The sequence below is a fragment of the Poecilia mexicana genome, unplaced genomic scaffold, assembly GCF_051168715.1.
Source record: "Poecilia mexicana isolate PSO_F unplaced genomic scaffold, ASM5116871v1 scaffold_18, whole genome shotgun sequence".
In the NCBI taxonomy this organism is placed as follows: Eukaryota; Metazoa; Chordata; class Actinopteri; order Cyprinodontiformes; family Poeciliidae; genus Poecilia; species Poecilia mexicana.
Window position 1 is genome coordinate 27,290,445 of NW_028263387.1, and position 11,462 is coordinate 27,301,906.

Consider the following 11,462-nt stretch of genomic DNA (forward strand, 5'->3'; position numbering starts at 1 on the left):
TTTCCTTCACCTTTTTTCTTTATGTGCCTGCATCTATTTGCGTACACAGGGTTTCTACGCGGTAGTGAAAGGTAATAAATTACCTCAAATTAAGGCCGGTAAAAGGTAGTAAATTTTCTTCATCCCTTCAAAAATATTTTTCATTTTCCATTGACGCTCACTTATTGTTTTAAGTTTGACTAAAATCTGTATAAAAAATAACTACTATACTGGCAGGACCTGAGCTGTCACTGATGGACTCCAAGCTGCTGTGTGGATGCGCAGTGTTGGAGCCGCCTAACGTGTTGAGTCATTTTACGCCTCACCATGGAAAAATATACGTTTTCACAACTTTGGCTCGATGGTCCGAGATTCAAAGACTAGGAATGGCCGAAAGGCATTTTGTAAAGTATGCAGGAAAAATCTAAATTTGACCTGGAATGACGTGACTGTGATCAAATCAGACCGACCGGATCACCCGCCATTCATCAGCAGTGGATTCCTGCGCGGGTTGAGGCTCCACCGTGGAGCAGATCCCCGTTTCGTTTTTGGTGCTAAACGAAGCGATGCAACTTCAAACTCAAGCTCAGCTACGAGCTGAAGTTTTACCAGCGACGCAACGGGAGCTGCAGACGGGCAGCGGACCTTACTGACTCTAAAGCCAGCGCTCAGAGCTGAGCTGCTCTGAACACCGCAGCATCTAAAGTAAGTTAAATAACACCAACTGCATCGCTAACATCAGATTGCAGTGTGAACACACTCAAAAGTGAAAATTTCCACTACAATTGTAGGAAAAGTGATACAACTTTTAAGTACCACTTTTTCATTCATTATTAGCATAGGTGTCGGAACAGGTGGGGTCAGGGGGCCATTGTCCCCCCCACTTTACGGCCCTGCCCGTCCGCTGGTCCCACCAGACATTTCCACAGGCTGCATGTAACTCTGACAGTCTGTGACTGACACCTCTGTGTTTCTATGCAGACAGAGGCACAGATAGAACCTGCAGCACTGAGATCTGGACCAAAAGGCTCCAGATCATAACGGTCACCCAAAGGTTCACCACATGCAGCAGCTTCGGGTCGGGTTGGGACCAGGAACCGAGCTGACACCTAAAAAAAGGTTTTGACTCTGATCCGGTCCAGGCCTCAACCAGTTCTGCTTAAAGATTAAATTAGATTTCTATATTTATAGAACGGTGACGATGTTTTCTTTCTAACTGCGTTGGGATGAAAAAAAAAAAAGACATTTGGACCCACATGTCCATTTACGGGTCGGACCAAATGCTGACCCACACTTTGCCAGAGCAGATCATTTTGGCTCTGTTGAAATTAATTTTTGTGCTAAATAACAGGCACATTAAAGTTTATTCATGGTGTTTTTCATTTTGTTTTTACTGCAAATATATTGTCAGCAGTCTGGCTGGTTATCTGTTCCACTCAGATCATCTTTTTCCCTCACAATCTGTGGAACAAGCAGCAAATATAATCTGCTCCTTTTGACTTCAGACCCACAGCATCCAGATGGTGCAGAGCTGCTGTGCCGTAACGTGACGATGGAACCGTTAGGTTGTCCTGCTGCTCTAAATTGGCATTGCTGGAGGATATTTGACATCCATTTTATTATATTTTTTAAGCTTCCAAATGTTGGACCAATCGTGGCTTTTGACATCTATCCATCTTCGGCATATTGTGCGTATTTTGCACTTGCAATAAGCAGGTGAGCAATTACTTAAGTATGTTTTGATCACGTATGTCAGGCTGTGTATGAATATTTGTACCTCATGCCTGAAAAGTTGATGCTGTACAAAGAAACTGTAGACACACATCATCTATAGTTTTGGACCAAGCTTGACGCATTGATTTTTAACCATTAAGTTGATGATGAAATTATGACAAAACCTTCACACAAACATGATGCTTTAATACCGGCGTCAATCTCTGAATTCAGCAGTTCATGAGGTCTGCTGCCGGCATTTATCCGTCTTTTACATTTTTCCAGACTCCAGTTTTGAAAATGGAATAAACTCTATTCCGTCCTCCAAGTGCTCTGGGTAAAGCGTGTCTTGTGAATTTTCCCCACTTTTAACCATTTTTTTGATTATTTTCCACCAAATCTCTTTAACCGCAGTGCATTTGACAGTCAGAGTTAAACCCACTGTGCACTCATTATAAATGACATAAACCAATTAAATATCAAGAACTATTTTATTTTAAGATCAAAGTAACAATTCCATCAATGGCATCCACGAACAATGGACAGTACAACCAATCACATTGTATTTTGTTCATTTGAGAATTCCAACAACAAAGCTAGCTAACAAGATACAAGTGCAGAGATGACAGACGAACTGAACAAAAATAAAATAAAATACAATCAGACAAAATTGAACTTCCACTTTTTATCACTGAAATCCCCGACGTCAGCAACACCATCAAACACAGATACAGGACCTTCTGAGACAGTCAGAACATTTGGGCAGAGAGACCAATGTTTCAACACTGAATGGTACAGAGGCAGAGAATGGTTAATGTTGTCCGTCAGTAAGAAGTGAGCTTTCTGCAAAGTGTGCAGACTTGCCGCTGTGAAACGGCTCGTCTCATTTTCTAAATGTGGAGATGACTGCTTTGTGAAGATGGGCATTAACAATTGGAAGAAATGTCCAGGGCTTTTGGACAGCCACGAAAAATCCAGTTTTCATAAAGAAAGTATTAAAAAAATTTGCTTACTTTAGTAAAACACTAATAAATGTCCAACTCGACAAACAAGTTATAACAGAACAGACGAGAAGAAGAGAGGGGCTAATTGAGCAGCTCGGCTGTCTGTGTAACCGGATCCTTTTCTGCGTTGTGCTGGTTATTGAGTGAACAGGCCGTGACGCAGTTTATCTTTTAAAAGATGATTCTCGGTTTATTTCTGTCAAGAATACAAACAAAACAACCGTGTTAAAGGCTGCCCGCTCCAAGTCCTACACAAAACAAAAGTATATAACAAAAATTAACTTAATAGATCTATAAATAAACTGAATGTATTTAGATGGAAAAATAAAACGCACACACCTCTCCCGCAGGTGAGAGGTGACAAAAGGGGAGGGGCTAAGGGGCACAAACAATTTAAAAACAATACCACAGAAGAAGAAATAAAAGGGAGGGGCTTCAATCTTAAAGTAACACGGTTAAAAGAATGACAGAGGTGTTTCAGAAAATAAGGAACAAGACAAATAATCAAAAAAAGACATTTTGTGTAATTATAACAAAAGAGAATTACAACCAGGTTACATCTGCAGGGTCTGGCTGTCCGGGTCCAGACTGATGCAGAGCAATTTTCAAACTCTAGTTGAACTAGTAGCCGAGAAAAACGTCTCTCTGAAAAATTTTTTGTCAACTAAAAAATATGCATCTCATGAAACAATAAACAAACTTTTACACGAGATGTATAGTGTTGCACACTTAATAATTAATCAGTGTGGCTTTGCGCAGGTTCTTTTATTTTGATGAACGCTGTTGAGACATGAGAGCGACAGTGAGCGCCTTCACTGACCAGCCGTTACTGCGCTTAATTGCCTTTGGCTCGCTCACAAGCAAATATTTACAACACGAGTCGAAGAACAAATATTTACAACACGAGTCGAAGAACAAATATTTACAATACAAGTCAAAGAATTAACAAAAAAAAAAAACACTTCCACACATATACCTCGCCACTCCGCTCCAGCCCACCTCCCCCACAAGAGACACAAACAGCAGCGCTAATTGACATTTACCTGTTGAGACATGAGAGCGACAGTGAGCGCCTTCGCTGACCAGCCGTTACTGCGCTTAATTGCCGTTGGCTCGTCAGGAGCGGTCACTGTGCTCTATGTGCCCACTGGTGGCGAACCATTGTAACTGCAGTACAGCGCATCTCAGCAAGAGAAGTGCAGCTTAAGAGCGCAGCCAGCACGAGAAAAACAGAAGCAAGTAAACAAAAAAGAAAAGGGAGGGGGCGTAATTATTTCTGATGTCCATTCTGTCACAATAGGGAGTCTCTCACTTCTCTCTTGGATGAGATTAAGACAGAATCACACCACTATACGATAATTGTTGATGAAACCCGTGACTGTGCTGGGCATGAGCATTTGTCTATGTGTATCAGATGAGTATCGGCTGACTGTCGTTCATGAAGACTTTGTGGGAATGTATGACTGTCCAAATACAGATCAATTACCCTCACAATCAAGGACATGTTACTGAGATGTGGCCTTGGTATTAATAACATGAGAGGACAAACGTACGATGGTGCATCCGTTCTCCAGGGACAAATGTCAGGTGTGGCCAAATGTATCAGACATTAATCCCAAAGCTGTGTCAATCCACTGTGCAAACCACAGTTTAAATTTAATTCTCCAAGAGGCTGCTTCAACGTGCAATATTGTACGTGGTGCATTCAGTTTAATTCAACACATACATGAAGTCATTAAAAACTCACCAAAACATCTCGCCATCTTTGCTGCTGCTTCCACATCCACCACCAGCTAGAAACCGCTGTGCCCCACTCGCTGGACAGCGAGAAGCAGTGCAATAAAATCCCTGCTGGATAATTTTGAGGCTGACTATGACACCTTGGATGAAATAATCCGAATGGGAACACAGAGGCATGCAAAAATCACCAGGGCCCCAAGCTTTGACGCAGTTCAGTGTTTGTTTTTTTTTGGACTCATAGTCTTTGAAAGTTTTCTCATCTGCAGAAGAAGTGGCAAGGATGCTCCAGTCTACAGCCGTTTCACAAGAAACTATCCAGTCAGGGGTGCAGATGCTCCAGAATCACTACAGAAACTTGAGATCCACAGAGACATTCCACAGCATCTTTGAAGAAGCCAAAAACGCAGACATTAACGGCCTGGTTCAGGAGCCCACACTCCCCCTTAGGCGACGCGCCCCACGCCGCTATGACGACAGTAATGCACCTCATCAGTGAGACAATCCAGAGTATTTCAGGAGTCAGTTCTTTGAGGTAGTCGATCTTCTGACCTCTGAGTTGACACGCCGGTTTAATCAGCCTACTCTTCATCTGCTGATGGAGGTGGAACAAGTCCTCCTCAAAGCAATAAACAAGGCACCAGGCAGCATCAGCATCCCTCAGAATGTGGTGGACATGTACAGTGGTGATGTTGACGTGGAAAGGCTTTCCATCCAGTTATCAATGTTTCCAGTAGTCCTGGAGTCTCACAGTAGCTCCACTGATGGGCCCATTAATCTGGTCACAAAAATATCTACAATTACGGACATGCTGGCAGCCCAGGGGCAAGGCACCGATCCCTACATAGTGAAGTTGACAGGCTTCTCCGTCTGTATTTGACGGTCCCAATGTCAAATGTGACGGCTGAGCAGAGCTTCTCTGGCCTCTGTCGACTGAAAACTTCCCCCCAGTCAACAATGACAGAACAGTGGCTTAATCACCTACTGTTTCTGCATATACACAAAGACTTAACTGATGCTGTGTATCTCAACAGAGTACTCCGCAACTTCTGCTTCGCCAGTCAGCGAAGAGAGGCGTACTTCGGAAAATTCTGAGCTCTGAAACTTGGTCTCAGGATGTAAATAATTACAGCGTCAGTTGGGAGACATACTTACAAATGTAAGTATTTACACATACGGAAGTGTTTGTTTTACAAATGAAATGTTTGTTTGTGTCCAAGTCTGACAAAGTTGCTGTTGTTTTAATAGTGAGTGCTCTTAACTGACTCCACCACAGACTTGTCTCTTCGTGTTGTTCTGAGTATTGTGCCTTTATGCTGGGCTGACAACGTCACTAAAACGGTGCTTGTTAACCACCTTAGGAGTTGTAAGAAATCTGCTACTGAAATGAACAAGCGTTTGTGCTAATCTTCTAGTTTTTACTCTTGAAATACAGCTTAACTACATCGTTAAAATAGCTTAATTCACTCACCGTGTCAAAAGACTGGATTTACAGCGCAAGTTCGTTTCTGCACCGCTGTTCCAAATTGTGCTCTTGTGCCGGTGCATCTTATCTACCTGTGTTTACTGTTTTCATGGTCATTTGGTTGGTTTTACTAATGATCATCATTCATAATAAATGATTTGGATAAACAAGTTATTGATGGAAAAACTTGTCATTACTTAAATTTTGATTGTTTGATGATAATTCAGTACAGGTAAGAGCGTGACACATAATTAAATGTCTATTAAATTTTAAAAATGTCTTTTAGTTTTAAAAGTCATAGTTTAGCTAATTAAACTTTATCAGTTGTAAAATTGCCAGGTGATTTATTTGAGGTTATGCAGTGATCAGAATCTGTCAACAGTGATGGGAGTGACAAAACAATAGAGACACTTTATTTTAGCAAGACCACGCTTTACTATTGATAAACAGAAAATGTTTCCCCAAATCTGATAACTGTGAAAGTATCCATTTACAGTACCGCGCCTGACATTCAAGGTACGTTGGAACTTAGAACAGAGGGAGCAAGGTGATGAAACACCCCAACGCCCCCCACCTCAAAACTGAATCCAGCGCCGCTGATGATTAGCTGATAGCATTTAGACACGTTTCATGTTATTGTTTACATCCGGAAATGTCGCGAAGGGAAAAAGACGCTTCTTTTCCTCACCATTCGTAGCTGACGCGGTAGAACGGTTCCGTTAACTAAATGGAACCTTCTTAATTTAGAGCAGTGCGCCACAGCAAAGGGAAAATAACTCAGAAAAACCGTCAAAGAACAACTCAAAACCACTCATATCTTTCCGTGTCGGCTAGCTACACGGAGACTCGTTGCAACAAACAGCTCTCCACTATGTGTATGAGGATTCAACACCATAAAACCCGTTTCCAGCTCAATCAGATCTTGTCTAGCCAAACTCCGAGTCAACCAGGTTTCCTGTTTGTTAATGAAACTCAGATTTAATGGAAAAAAGATCAGATTATGAAAATATTCTGTTATTATAACTCGTCTAGGGCTGAAACGATCCCTCAAGTGATTCAAGTCCCTCGATTATTAAAATTCCTCGAGGAAAATTGATCTTCCTCGAAGCTTCGTTAATTTATGTTTTATCATTTAGCGCACCGTGTTCCAGCCGGAACATGATTTGCGTTACAAAGCGCTCTGACTTTCGCCTCTGAATTGTTGACAAAAGCTAATTAGTGTTAGTGGCATAATGTCCAATCTTCAAGTTCGGCATGTGGGGATTTTATTGATTAATGATAATGTCTGGATTTTCATCATTTTTGGGGTACAATAAGCATCCTTAAAATGACCGGAGCGATGCCTGGAGTATGACAGCCTTTCTCCTCCTTGAGCTGCTGCTTCAGAGCGAACGGCAGGAAGACGCTGAGGAGTATTTACAGAGCTTTGGAACGTGACGTCACTGCTGTAGACGCAGGGATAGCAGCGCCATCTTTGGTGTCCATAAACAACCGACAAAAACAACATTCTCGCAGATTTTTTTTAATCCAAGTTACTTAAAATAATTTAGCTATGGTAGAACTTGCTGCGTTATTGTCTGTAATGTCCGATCACACGACTGAAACGGTGAAAAGATGGAAAACAGACTTTCGTTTCACTATTTTCCTGCTCGGAAACGACGCGAGGAGGCTAAGCTAAGCTATCGGAGCTAACTAAAAGAAGACAAATGTCCTGGTATCAGCGGTATTACGTTCTCCAACATCCCATGATGCCTACAAGTTTGCTCCACACATTTCCATTCTGGTGAGTGTCTAAATTTGCTTTGTTGGTTTTGTGTCATAATTTTTTGCTATGATTTTGTCCAGGTGTTTTCATGATCAGTTTCTGTTTAGTTCATTTAAGTGGGTCAACCTTGTTTAGCTCGGGCTAATATTGTTTATGTAGCGTAGTCCGAGTTTTGTCAGTGGACATCGAGGTTCTTACATTATTGTGAAGTAAACTATTTTACTAGTGTTATCAGATTTACAGCTTTAATACTGATGTGTTCTGATATGTCCTCTTAAAGGCAAACCAACGTATGAAATGGATGAGATCAATCCAGACTGGGGTCCAGCGCTGAATATGGGTCACTGCGAGGTAAACGACATGGGCGTCAATTAAAGAGGCGATACAGCAAAACCATCAACAGGTTACTGAGACTGATTTCATTATTTACCCCAGAAGAGGTAAAAAAAATGAAAACAGAGCAGCAGAGGCAACAGAAGAGGAGCAAGTTGGAGAGGCTGAGGAGGAAGGAACCCCAGGAGAGGAGCTCAGCAAGGCTGCAGACTCTGAAGAGGAACAGGAACCATTTGTGTTGAAATACAGTTGGAAGTGGCTGTTCTCTCATTTAATAATTAATGAGAGAGATCCATGAATCGTTTGATTCAAGCGCTTCAAGTTGCATGTAAACGTGAAGAAAAGAATCACATTTTAAGTAACAATTTGATATTTAAAATATTTCAGGTAAACATACACATGATGAAAGATTATATTTTTAAATAAACATTTTATGTGATTAAAGTAAACAATTATGTAATCAGACAAACTGTCAGGACACTGGGTTTTTAGGTTTGTTTTGCTTTCTTTAAATAAAAATAACATCTTCATAAAGTAAGTCCACTGCCTGCTGTGTTTCTGTTCACCATCATGACACAAACCAGATGAAAGAGCCCATCTTTAAACATTTAATGTGTAATTAAACAATAAAGGTGACAAGTAAATTTTTATGAAATGGATCACTAGTGGGATATTTCAGGTAAGTGAACATGTACCGTATTTTCCGCACTATAAGGCGCACCTTCAATGAATGGCCTATTTTTGGACGTTTTTCATATATTAGGTGCACCGCATTACAAGGCGCATGCTTCATACTATTATTACACATCCACATTTATAAAAAAGTGTTTCCCGCGTACTTTATATAGTAGGCTGGCCCAGTCATTGTTTCACTCACGGTGTTGGTGTTGCGATATTGTGCCCAACTGCTTTCTGGGTAACACAGACCAACCGACACGCTGCCGCCGCAGTCTCTGTCTCTCTTCCCCTGCCCCTCCGCCCCTGGCTTTAAATGTATTATCAAATTTTATTAACAAACCAGAGTTCTGACAGCTATCCCAGCATGCACCGCGCACTTCTACAGGGGAAAAAGAAGTTGGCGGCTGCTTACTGTAGTGGACCAACTACGTAAGCAGCCTACTGCATGTCTGTGCAAACATGACGTCTTTCATTTCGATCTGAGTCGATTAGTGTAGCCTTTCTGCCGGATTTTCACAAAATATCAGCCACGACAATGGACAGGGGAACCAACAAGTTCATGTCATCTTTTTTGGACGACATCAAGGTGTTTGAGCCACGCGATGCCTCCAACATTGTGCGCGTCGCAGCTAAAAGCTACCGGTCGATGAGGAAAACAGCAGATCCTCACACCCTCAGCATGAATATAGCTGTGGACACGATCACTGATGCCTATTGTTCTTGCAAGGCTGGGTAAGTCGGGCATTCATGGTTTTGATGGTCCACAATGTACTAATGTACATTGTTTACTACTGTAGCTTGTGTTTGTGAGACGGTCACGCATGTGGTAGCTGCGCTGTGACGTAAAATGGGCATTAGCCTATGAAACGTGGACCATGTGGTAAGGTCCGTTGCTAGACCTGTTGTGGCTCAATATTGGTCCATATATAAGGCGCACTGGATTATAAAGCGCACTGTCGGCTTTTGAGGAAATTGAAGGTTTTTAGGTGTGCCTTATAGTGCGGAAAATACGGTAATGAAATTAGGGTTGCAACCCGTCCCTTAAATATGGAATCGTCCCGTATTTGGCTATTAAATGTCGCGTCCCGTATTGAACCAATACAGGACGCGATTTGTTCCGTATTCTTTAAATGTCCAATAGACATGGCTATCACACACAAATCAACATTAATTATAACAATAATGACCAAAGTAAAGCAGGAAATATTAAGGTCAGCTAAATTGTCGTGGCGGAAGCTAAAGGACCCCAGAATGCGGACAGACGGACACTACGCAGCCCCGGTGAGCTGCTATCAACCCGTGCTTTTTTTAAAACATCCTCTATCCGATTCTCCGCCGTACTTGGAACCAAAACCTCTCATAAAGATACAGATGTGAGAAGGAAAACGTAAATCCCAGGCTGAATGTCAGTGAGGATGAATACAGACAATTTAAAATTAAAATGTGTCCATCATCCTGGCGCAATGTGCTGCTGTATGATAGACAGAATGCATCAGGAGAGGAACTGCAGACCCATCAGAACCTAAAGAACTAGACATCAGCGTCTCTTCATCCTCAATCATCTCCTGAGGCTGATATGGGACAGAACATTTTGCTGTAAGTTTCTTATTGTGGTTTTAGTAGATTATATTTGTTTGATTATTTGCTTATTTAATGTATAATAATATCAGCCAAAATAATACAAATGATCATTTACAGTGTTCAGTGGCCATTATTGAACCAGACCCAGACTTGCAGCCCAGGGGTGGATCTAGATGGGGGCCAACAGGGGACCAAAGAAGTTATGCCAATTAAATGTCTTATGTTAATACTCAGTGGTGGATTTTTTTAACCTTCACAATTTTACTGAATTAAATATTATAGTGCTGCAATTTAAGCTGCTGTATAGGATCAGACTTTCCATCTGCCATGGATCTGCAGCCTGGATCTCTGGAGACACAAGTGGCTCTTTGGCTCACTTGTCATATCAAATGATGAAATATTGCTCTGTTTTTTTTCTTTTGTTTCTTTTATTTCATTCTTCTCCAAGTGTTGCCATGGGGAAACACACCAACTATCCTGACCCCTGTGGTAAATCTGGTCTAGAACCAGCCTCCAAACCTAACTCCTTATTTATATAAATATTTTGGTAATACTCTGTAAAATACCAGAATATTCACATAACTTTTATATTTTTATTGTCTGAGGACACATTTTGAATATTAAATCAGGTGTTGTGATCAGTTACTCAGGGGCTTACCAAATACTTTTTACACTCGCTTAATTAAGCGTGTTTTTAAGTTATGCTACTGTGATTGGAGTACAGTTTTGGGGTACTCTGACCAACTATGCATGAATGATTGCTCTATTGGTGATGTTTTTTTGTTTTTAAAAAGTGATGTCTATCACTGCAGTGGATGTTCCACCACATGAGAGTCGGGCGACGTGCCGTGATGGGCGTTCCTTATTTTGATTTCTGTAAGGTGGCAACCCTAAATGAAATAGGTTCTGTCCTAGAATTTTATGTAAATGAACATTACAGGTAACAAATGTGATGATGGCCTGAGGTAATACATTGTATGAACATTTAAAAAATATATTTTTTAATATAATTTAGGTTAAAAAATAAAAAAGGGGTCAAAATGGAATAAAAATATGCCTCGTCTATATAGTTTAGTAGAATAATTTCACACAGATTTTGAGTTAATAAGTCACATGACCTGGAAGTTATTGAAGAAAAATACTAAATTTTGACCAAAAAAAAAAGGAAACTGACTTAAAATGGAAAACAAATGACTGTGCCTCATCA

The 11,462-nt window shown here is 41.0% G+C and overlaps 1 long non-coding RNA gene across 1 annotated transcript; it reads right to left on the reverse strand.

Moving 5' to 3' along the window:
- Nucleotides 1-2,859: 2,859 nt before the first annotated feature.
- LOC148154410 (uncharacterized) lies at nucleotides 2,860-3,740 on the reverse strand. Its single transcript, XR_015766132.1, has 2 exons — nucleotides 3,673-3,740; nucleotides 2,860-2,892 (listed from the first exon to the last, which is right to left on the reverse strand). It is a non-coding gene; the product is annotated as an uncharacterized LOC148154410 (long non-coding RNA).
- Nucleotides 3,741-11,462: the final 7,722 nt, after the last annotated feature.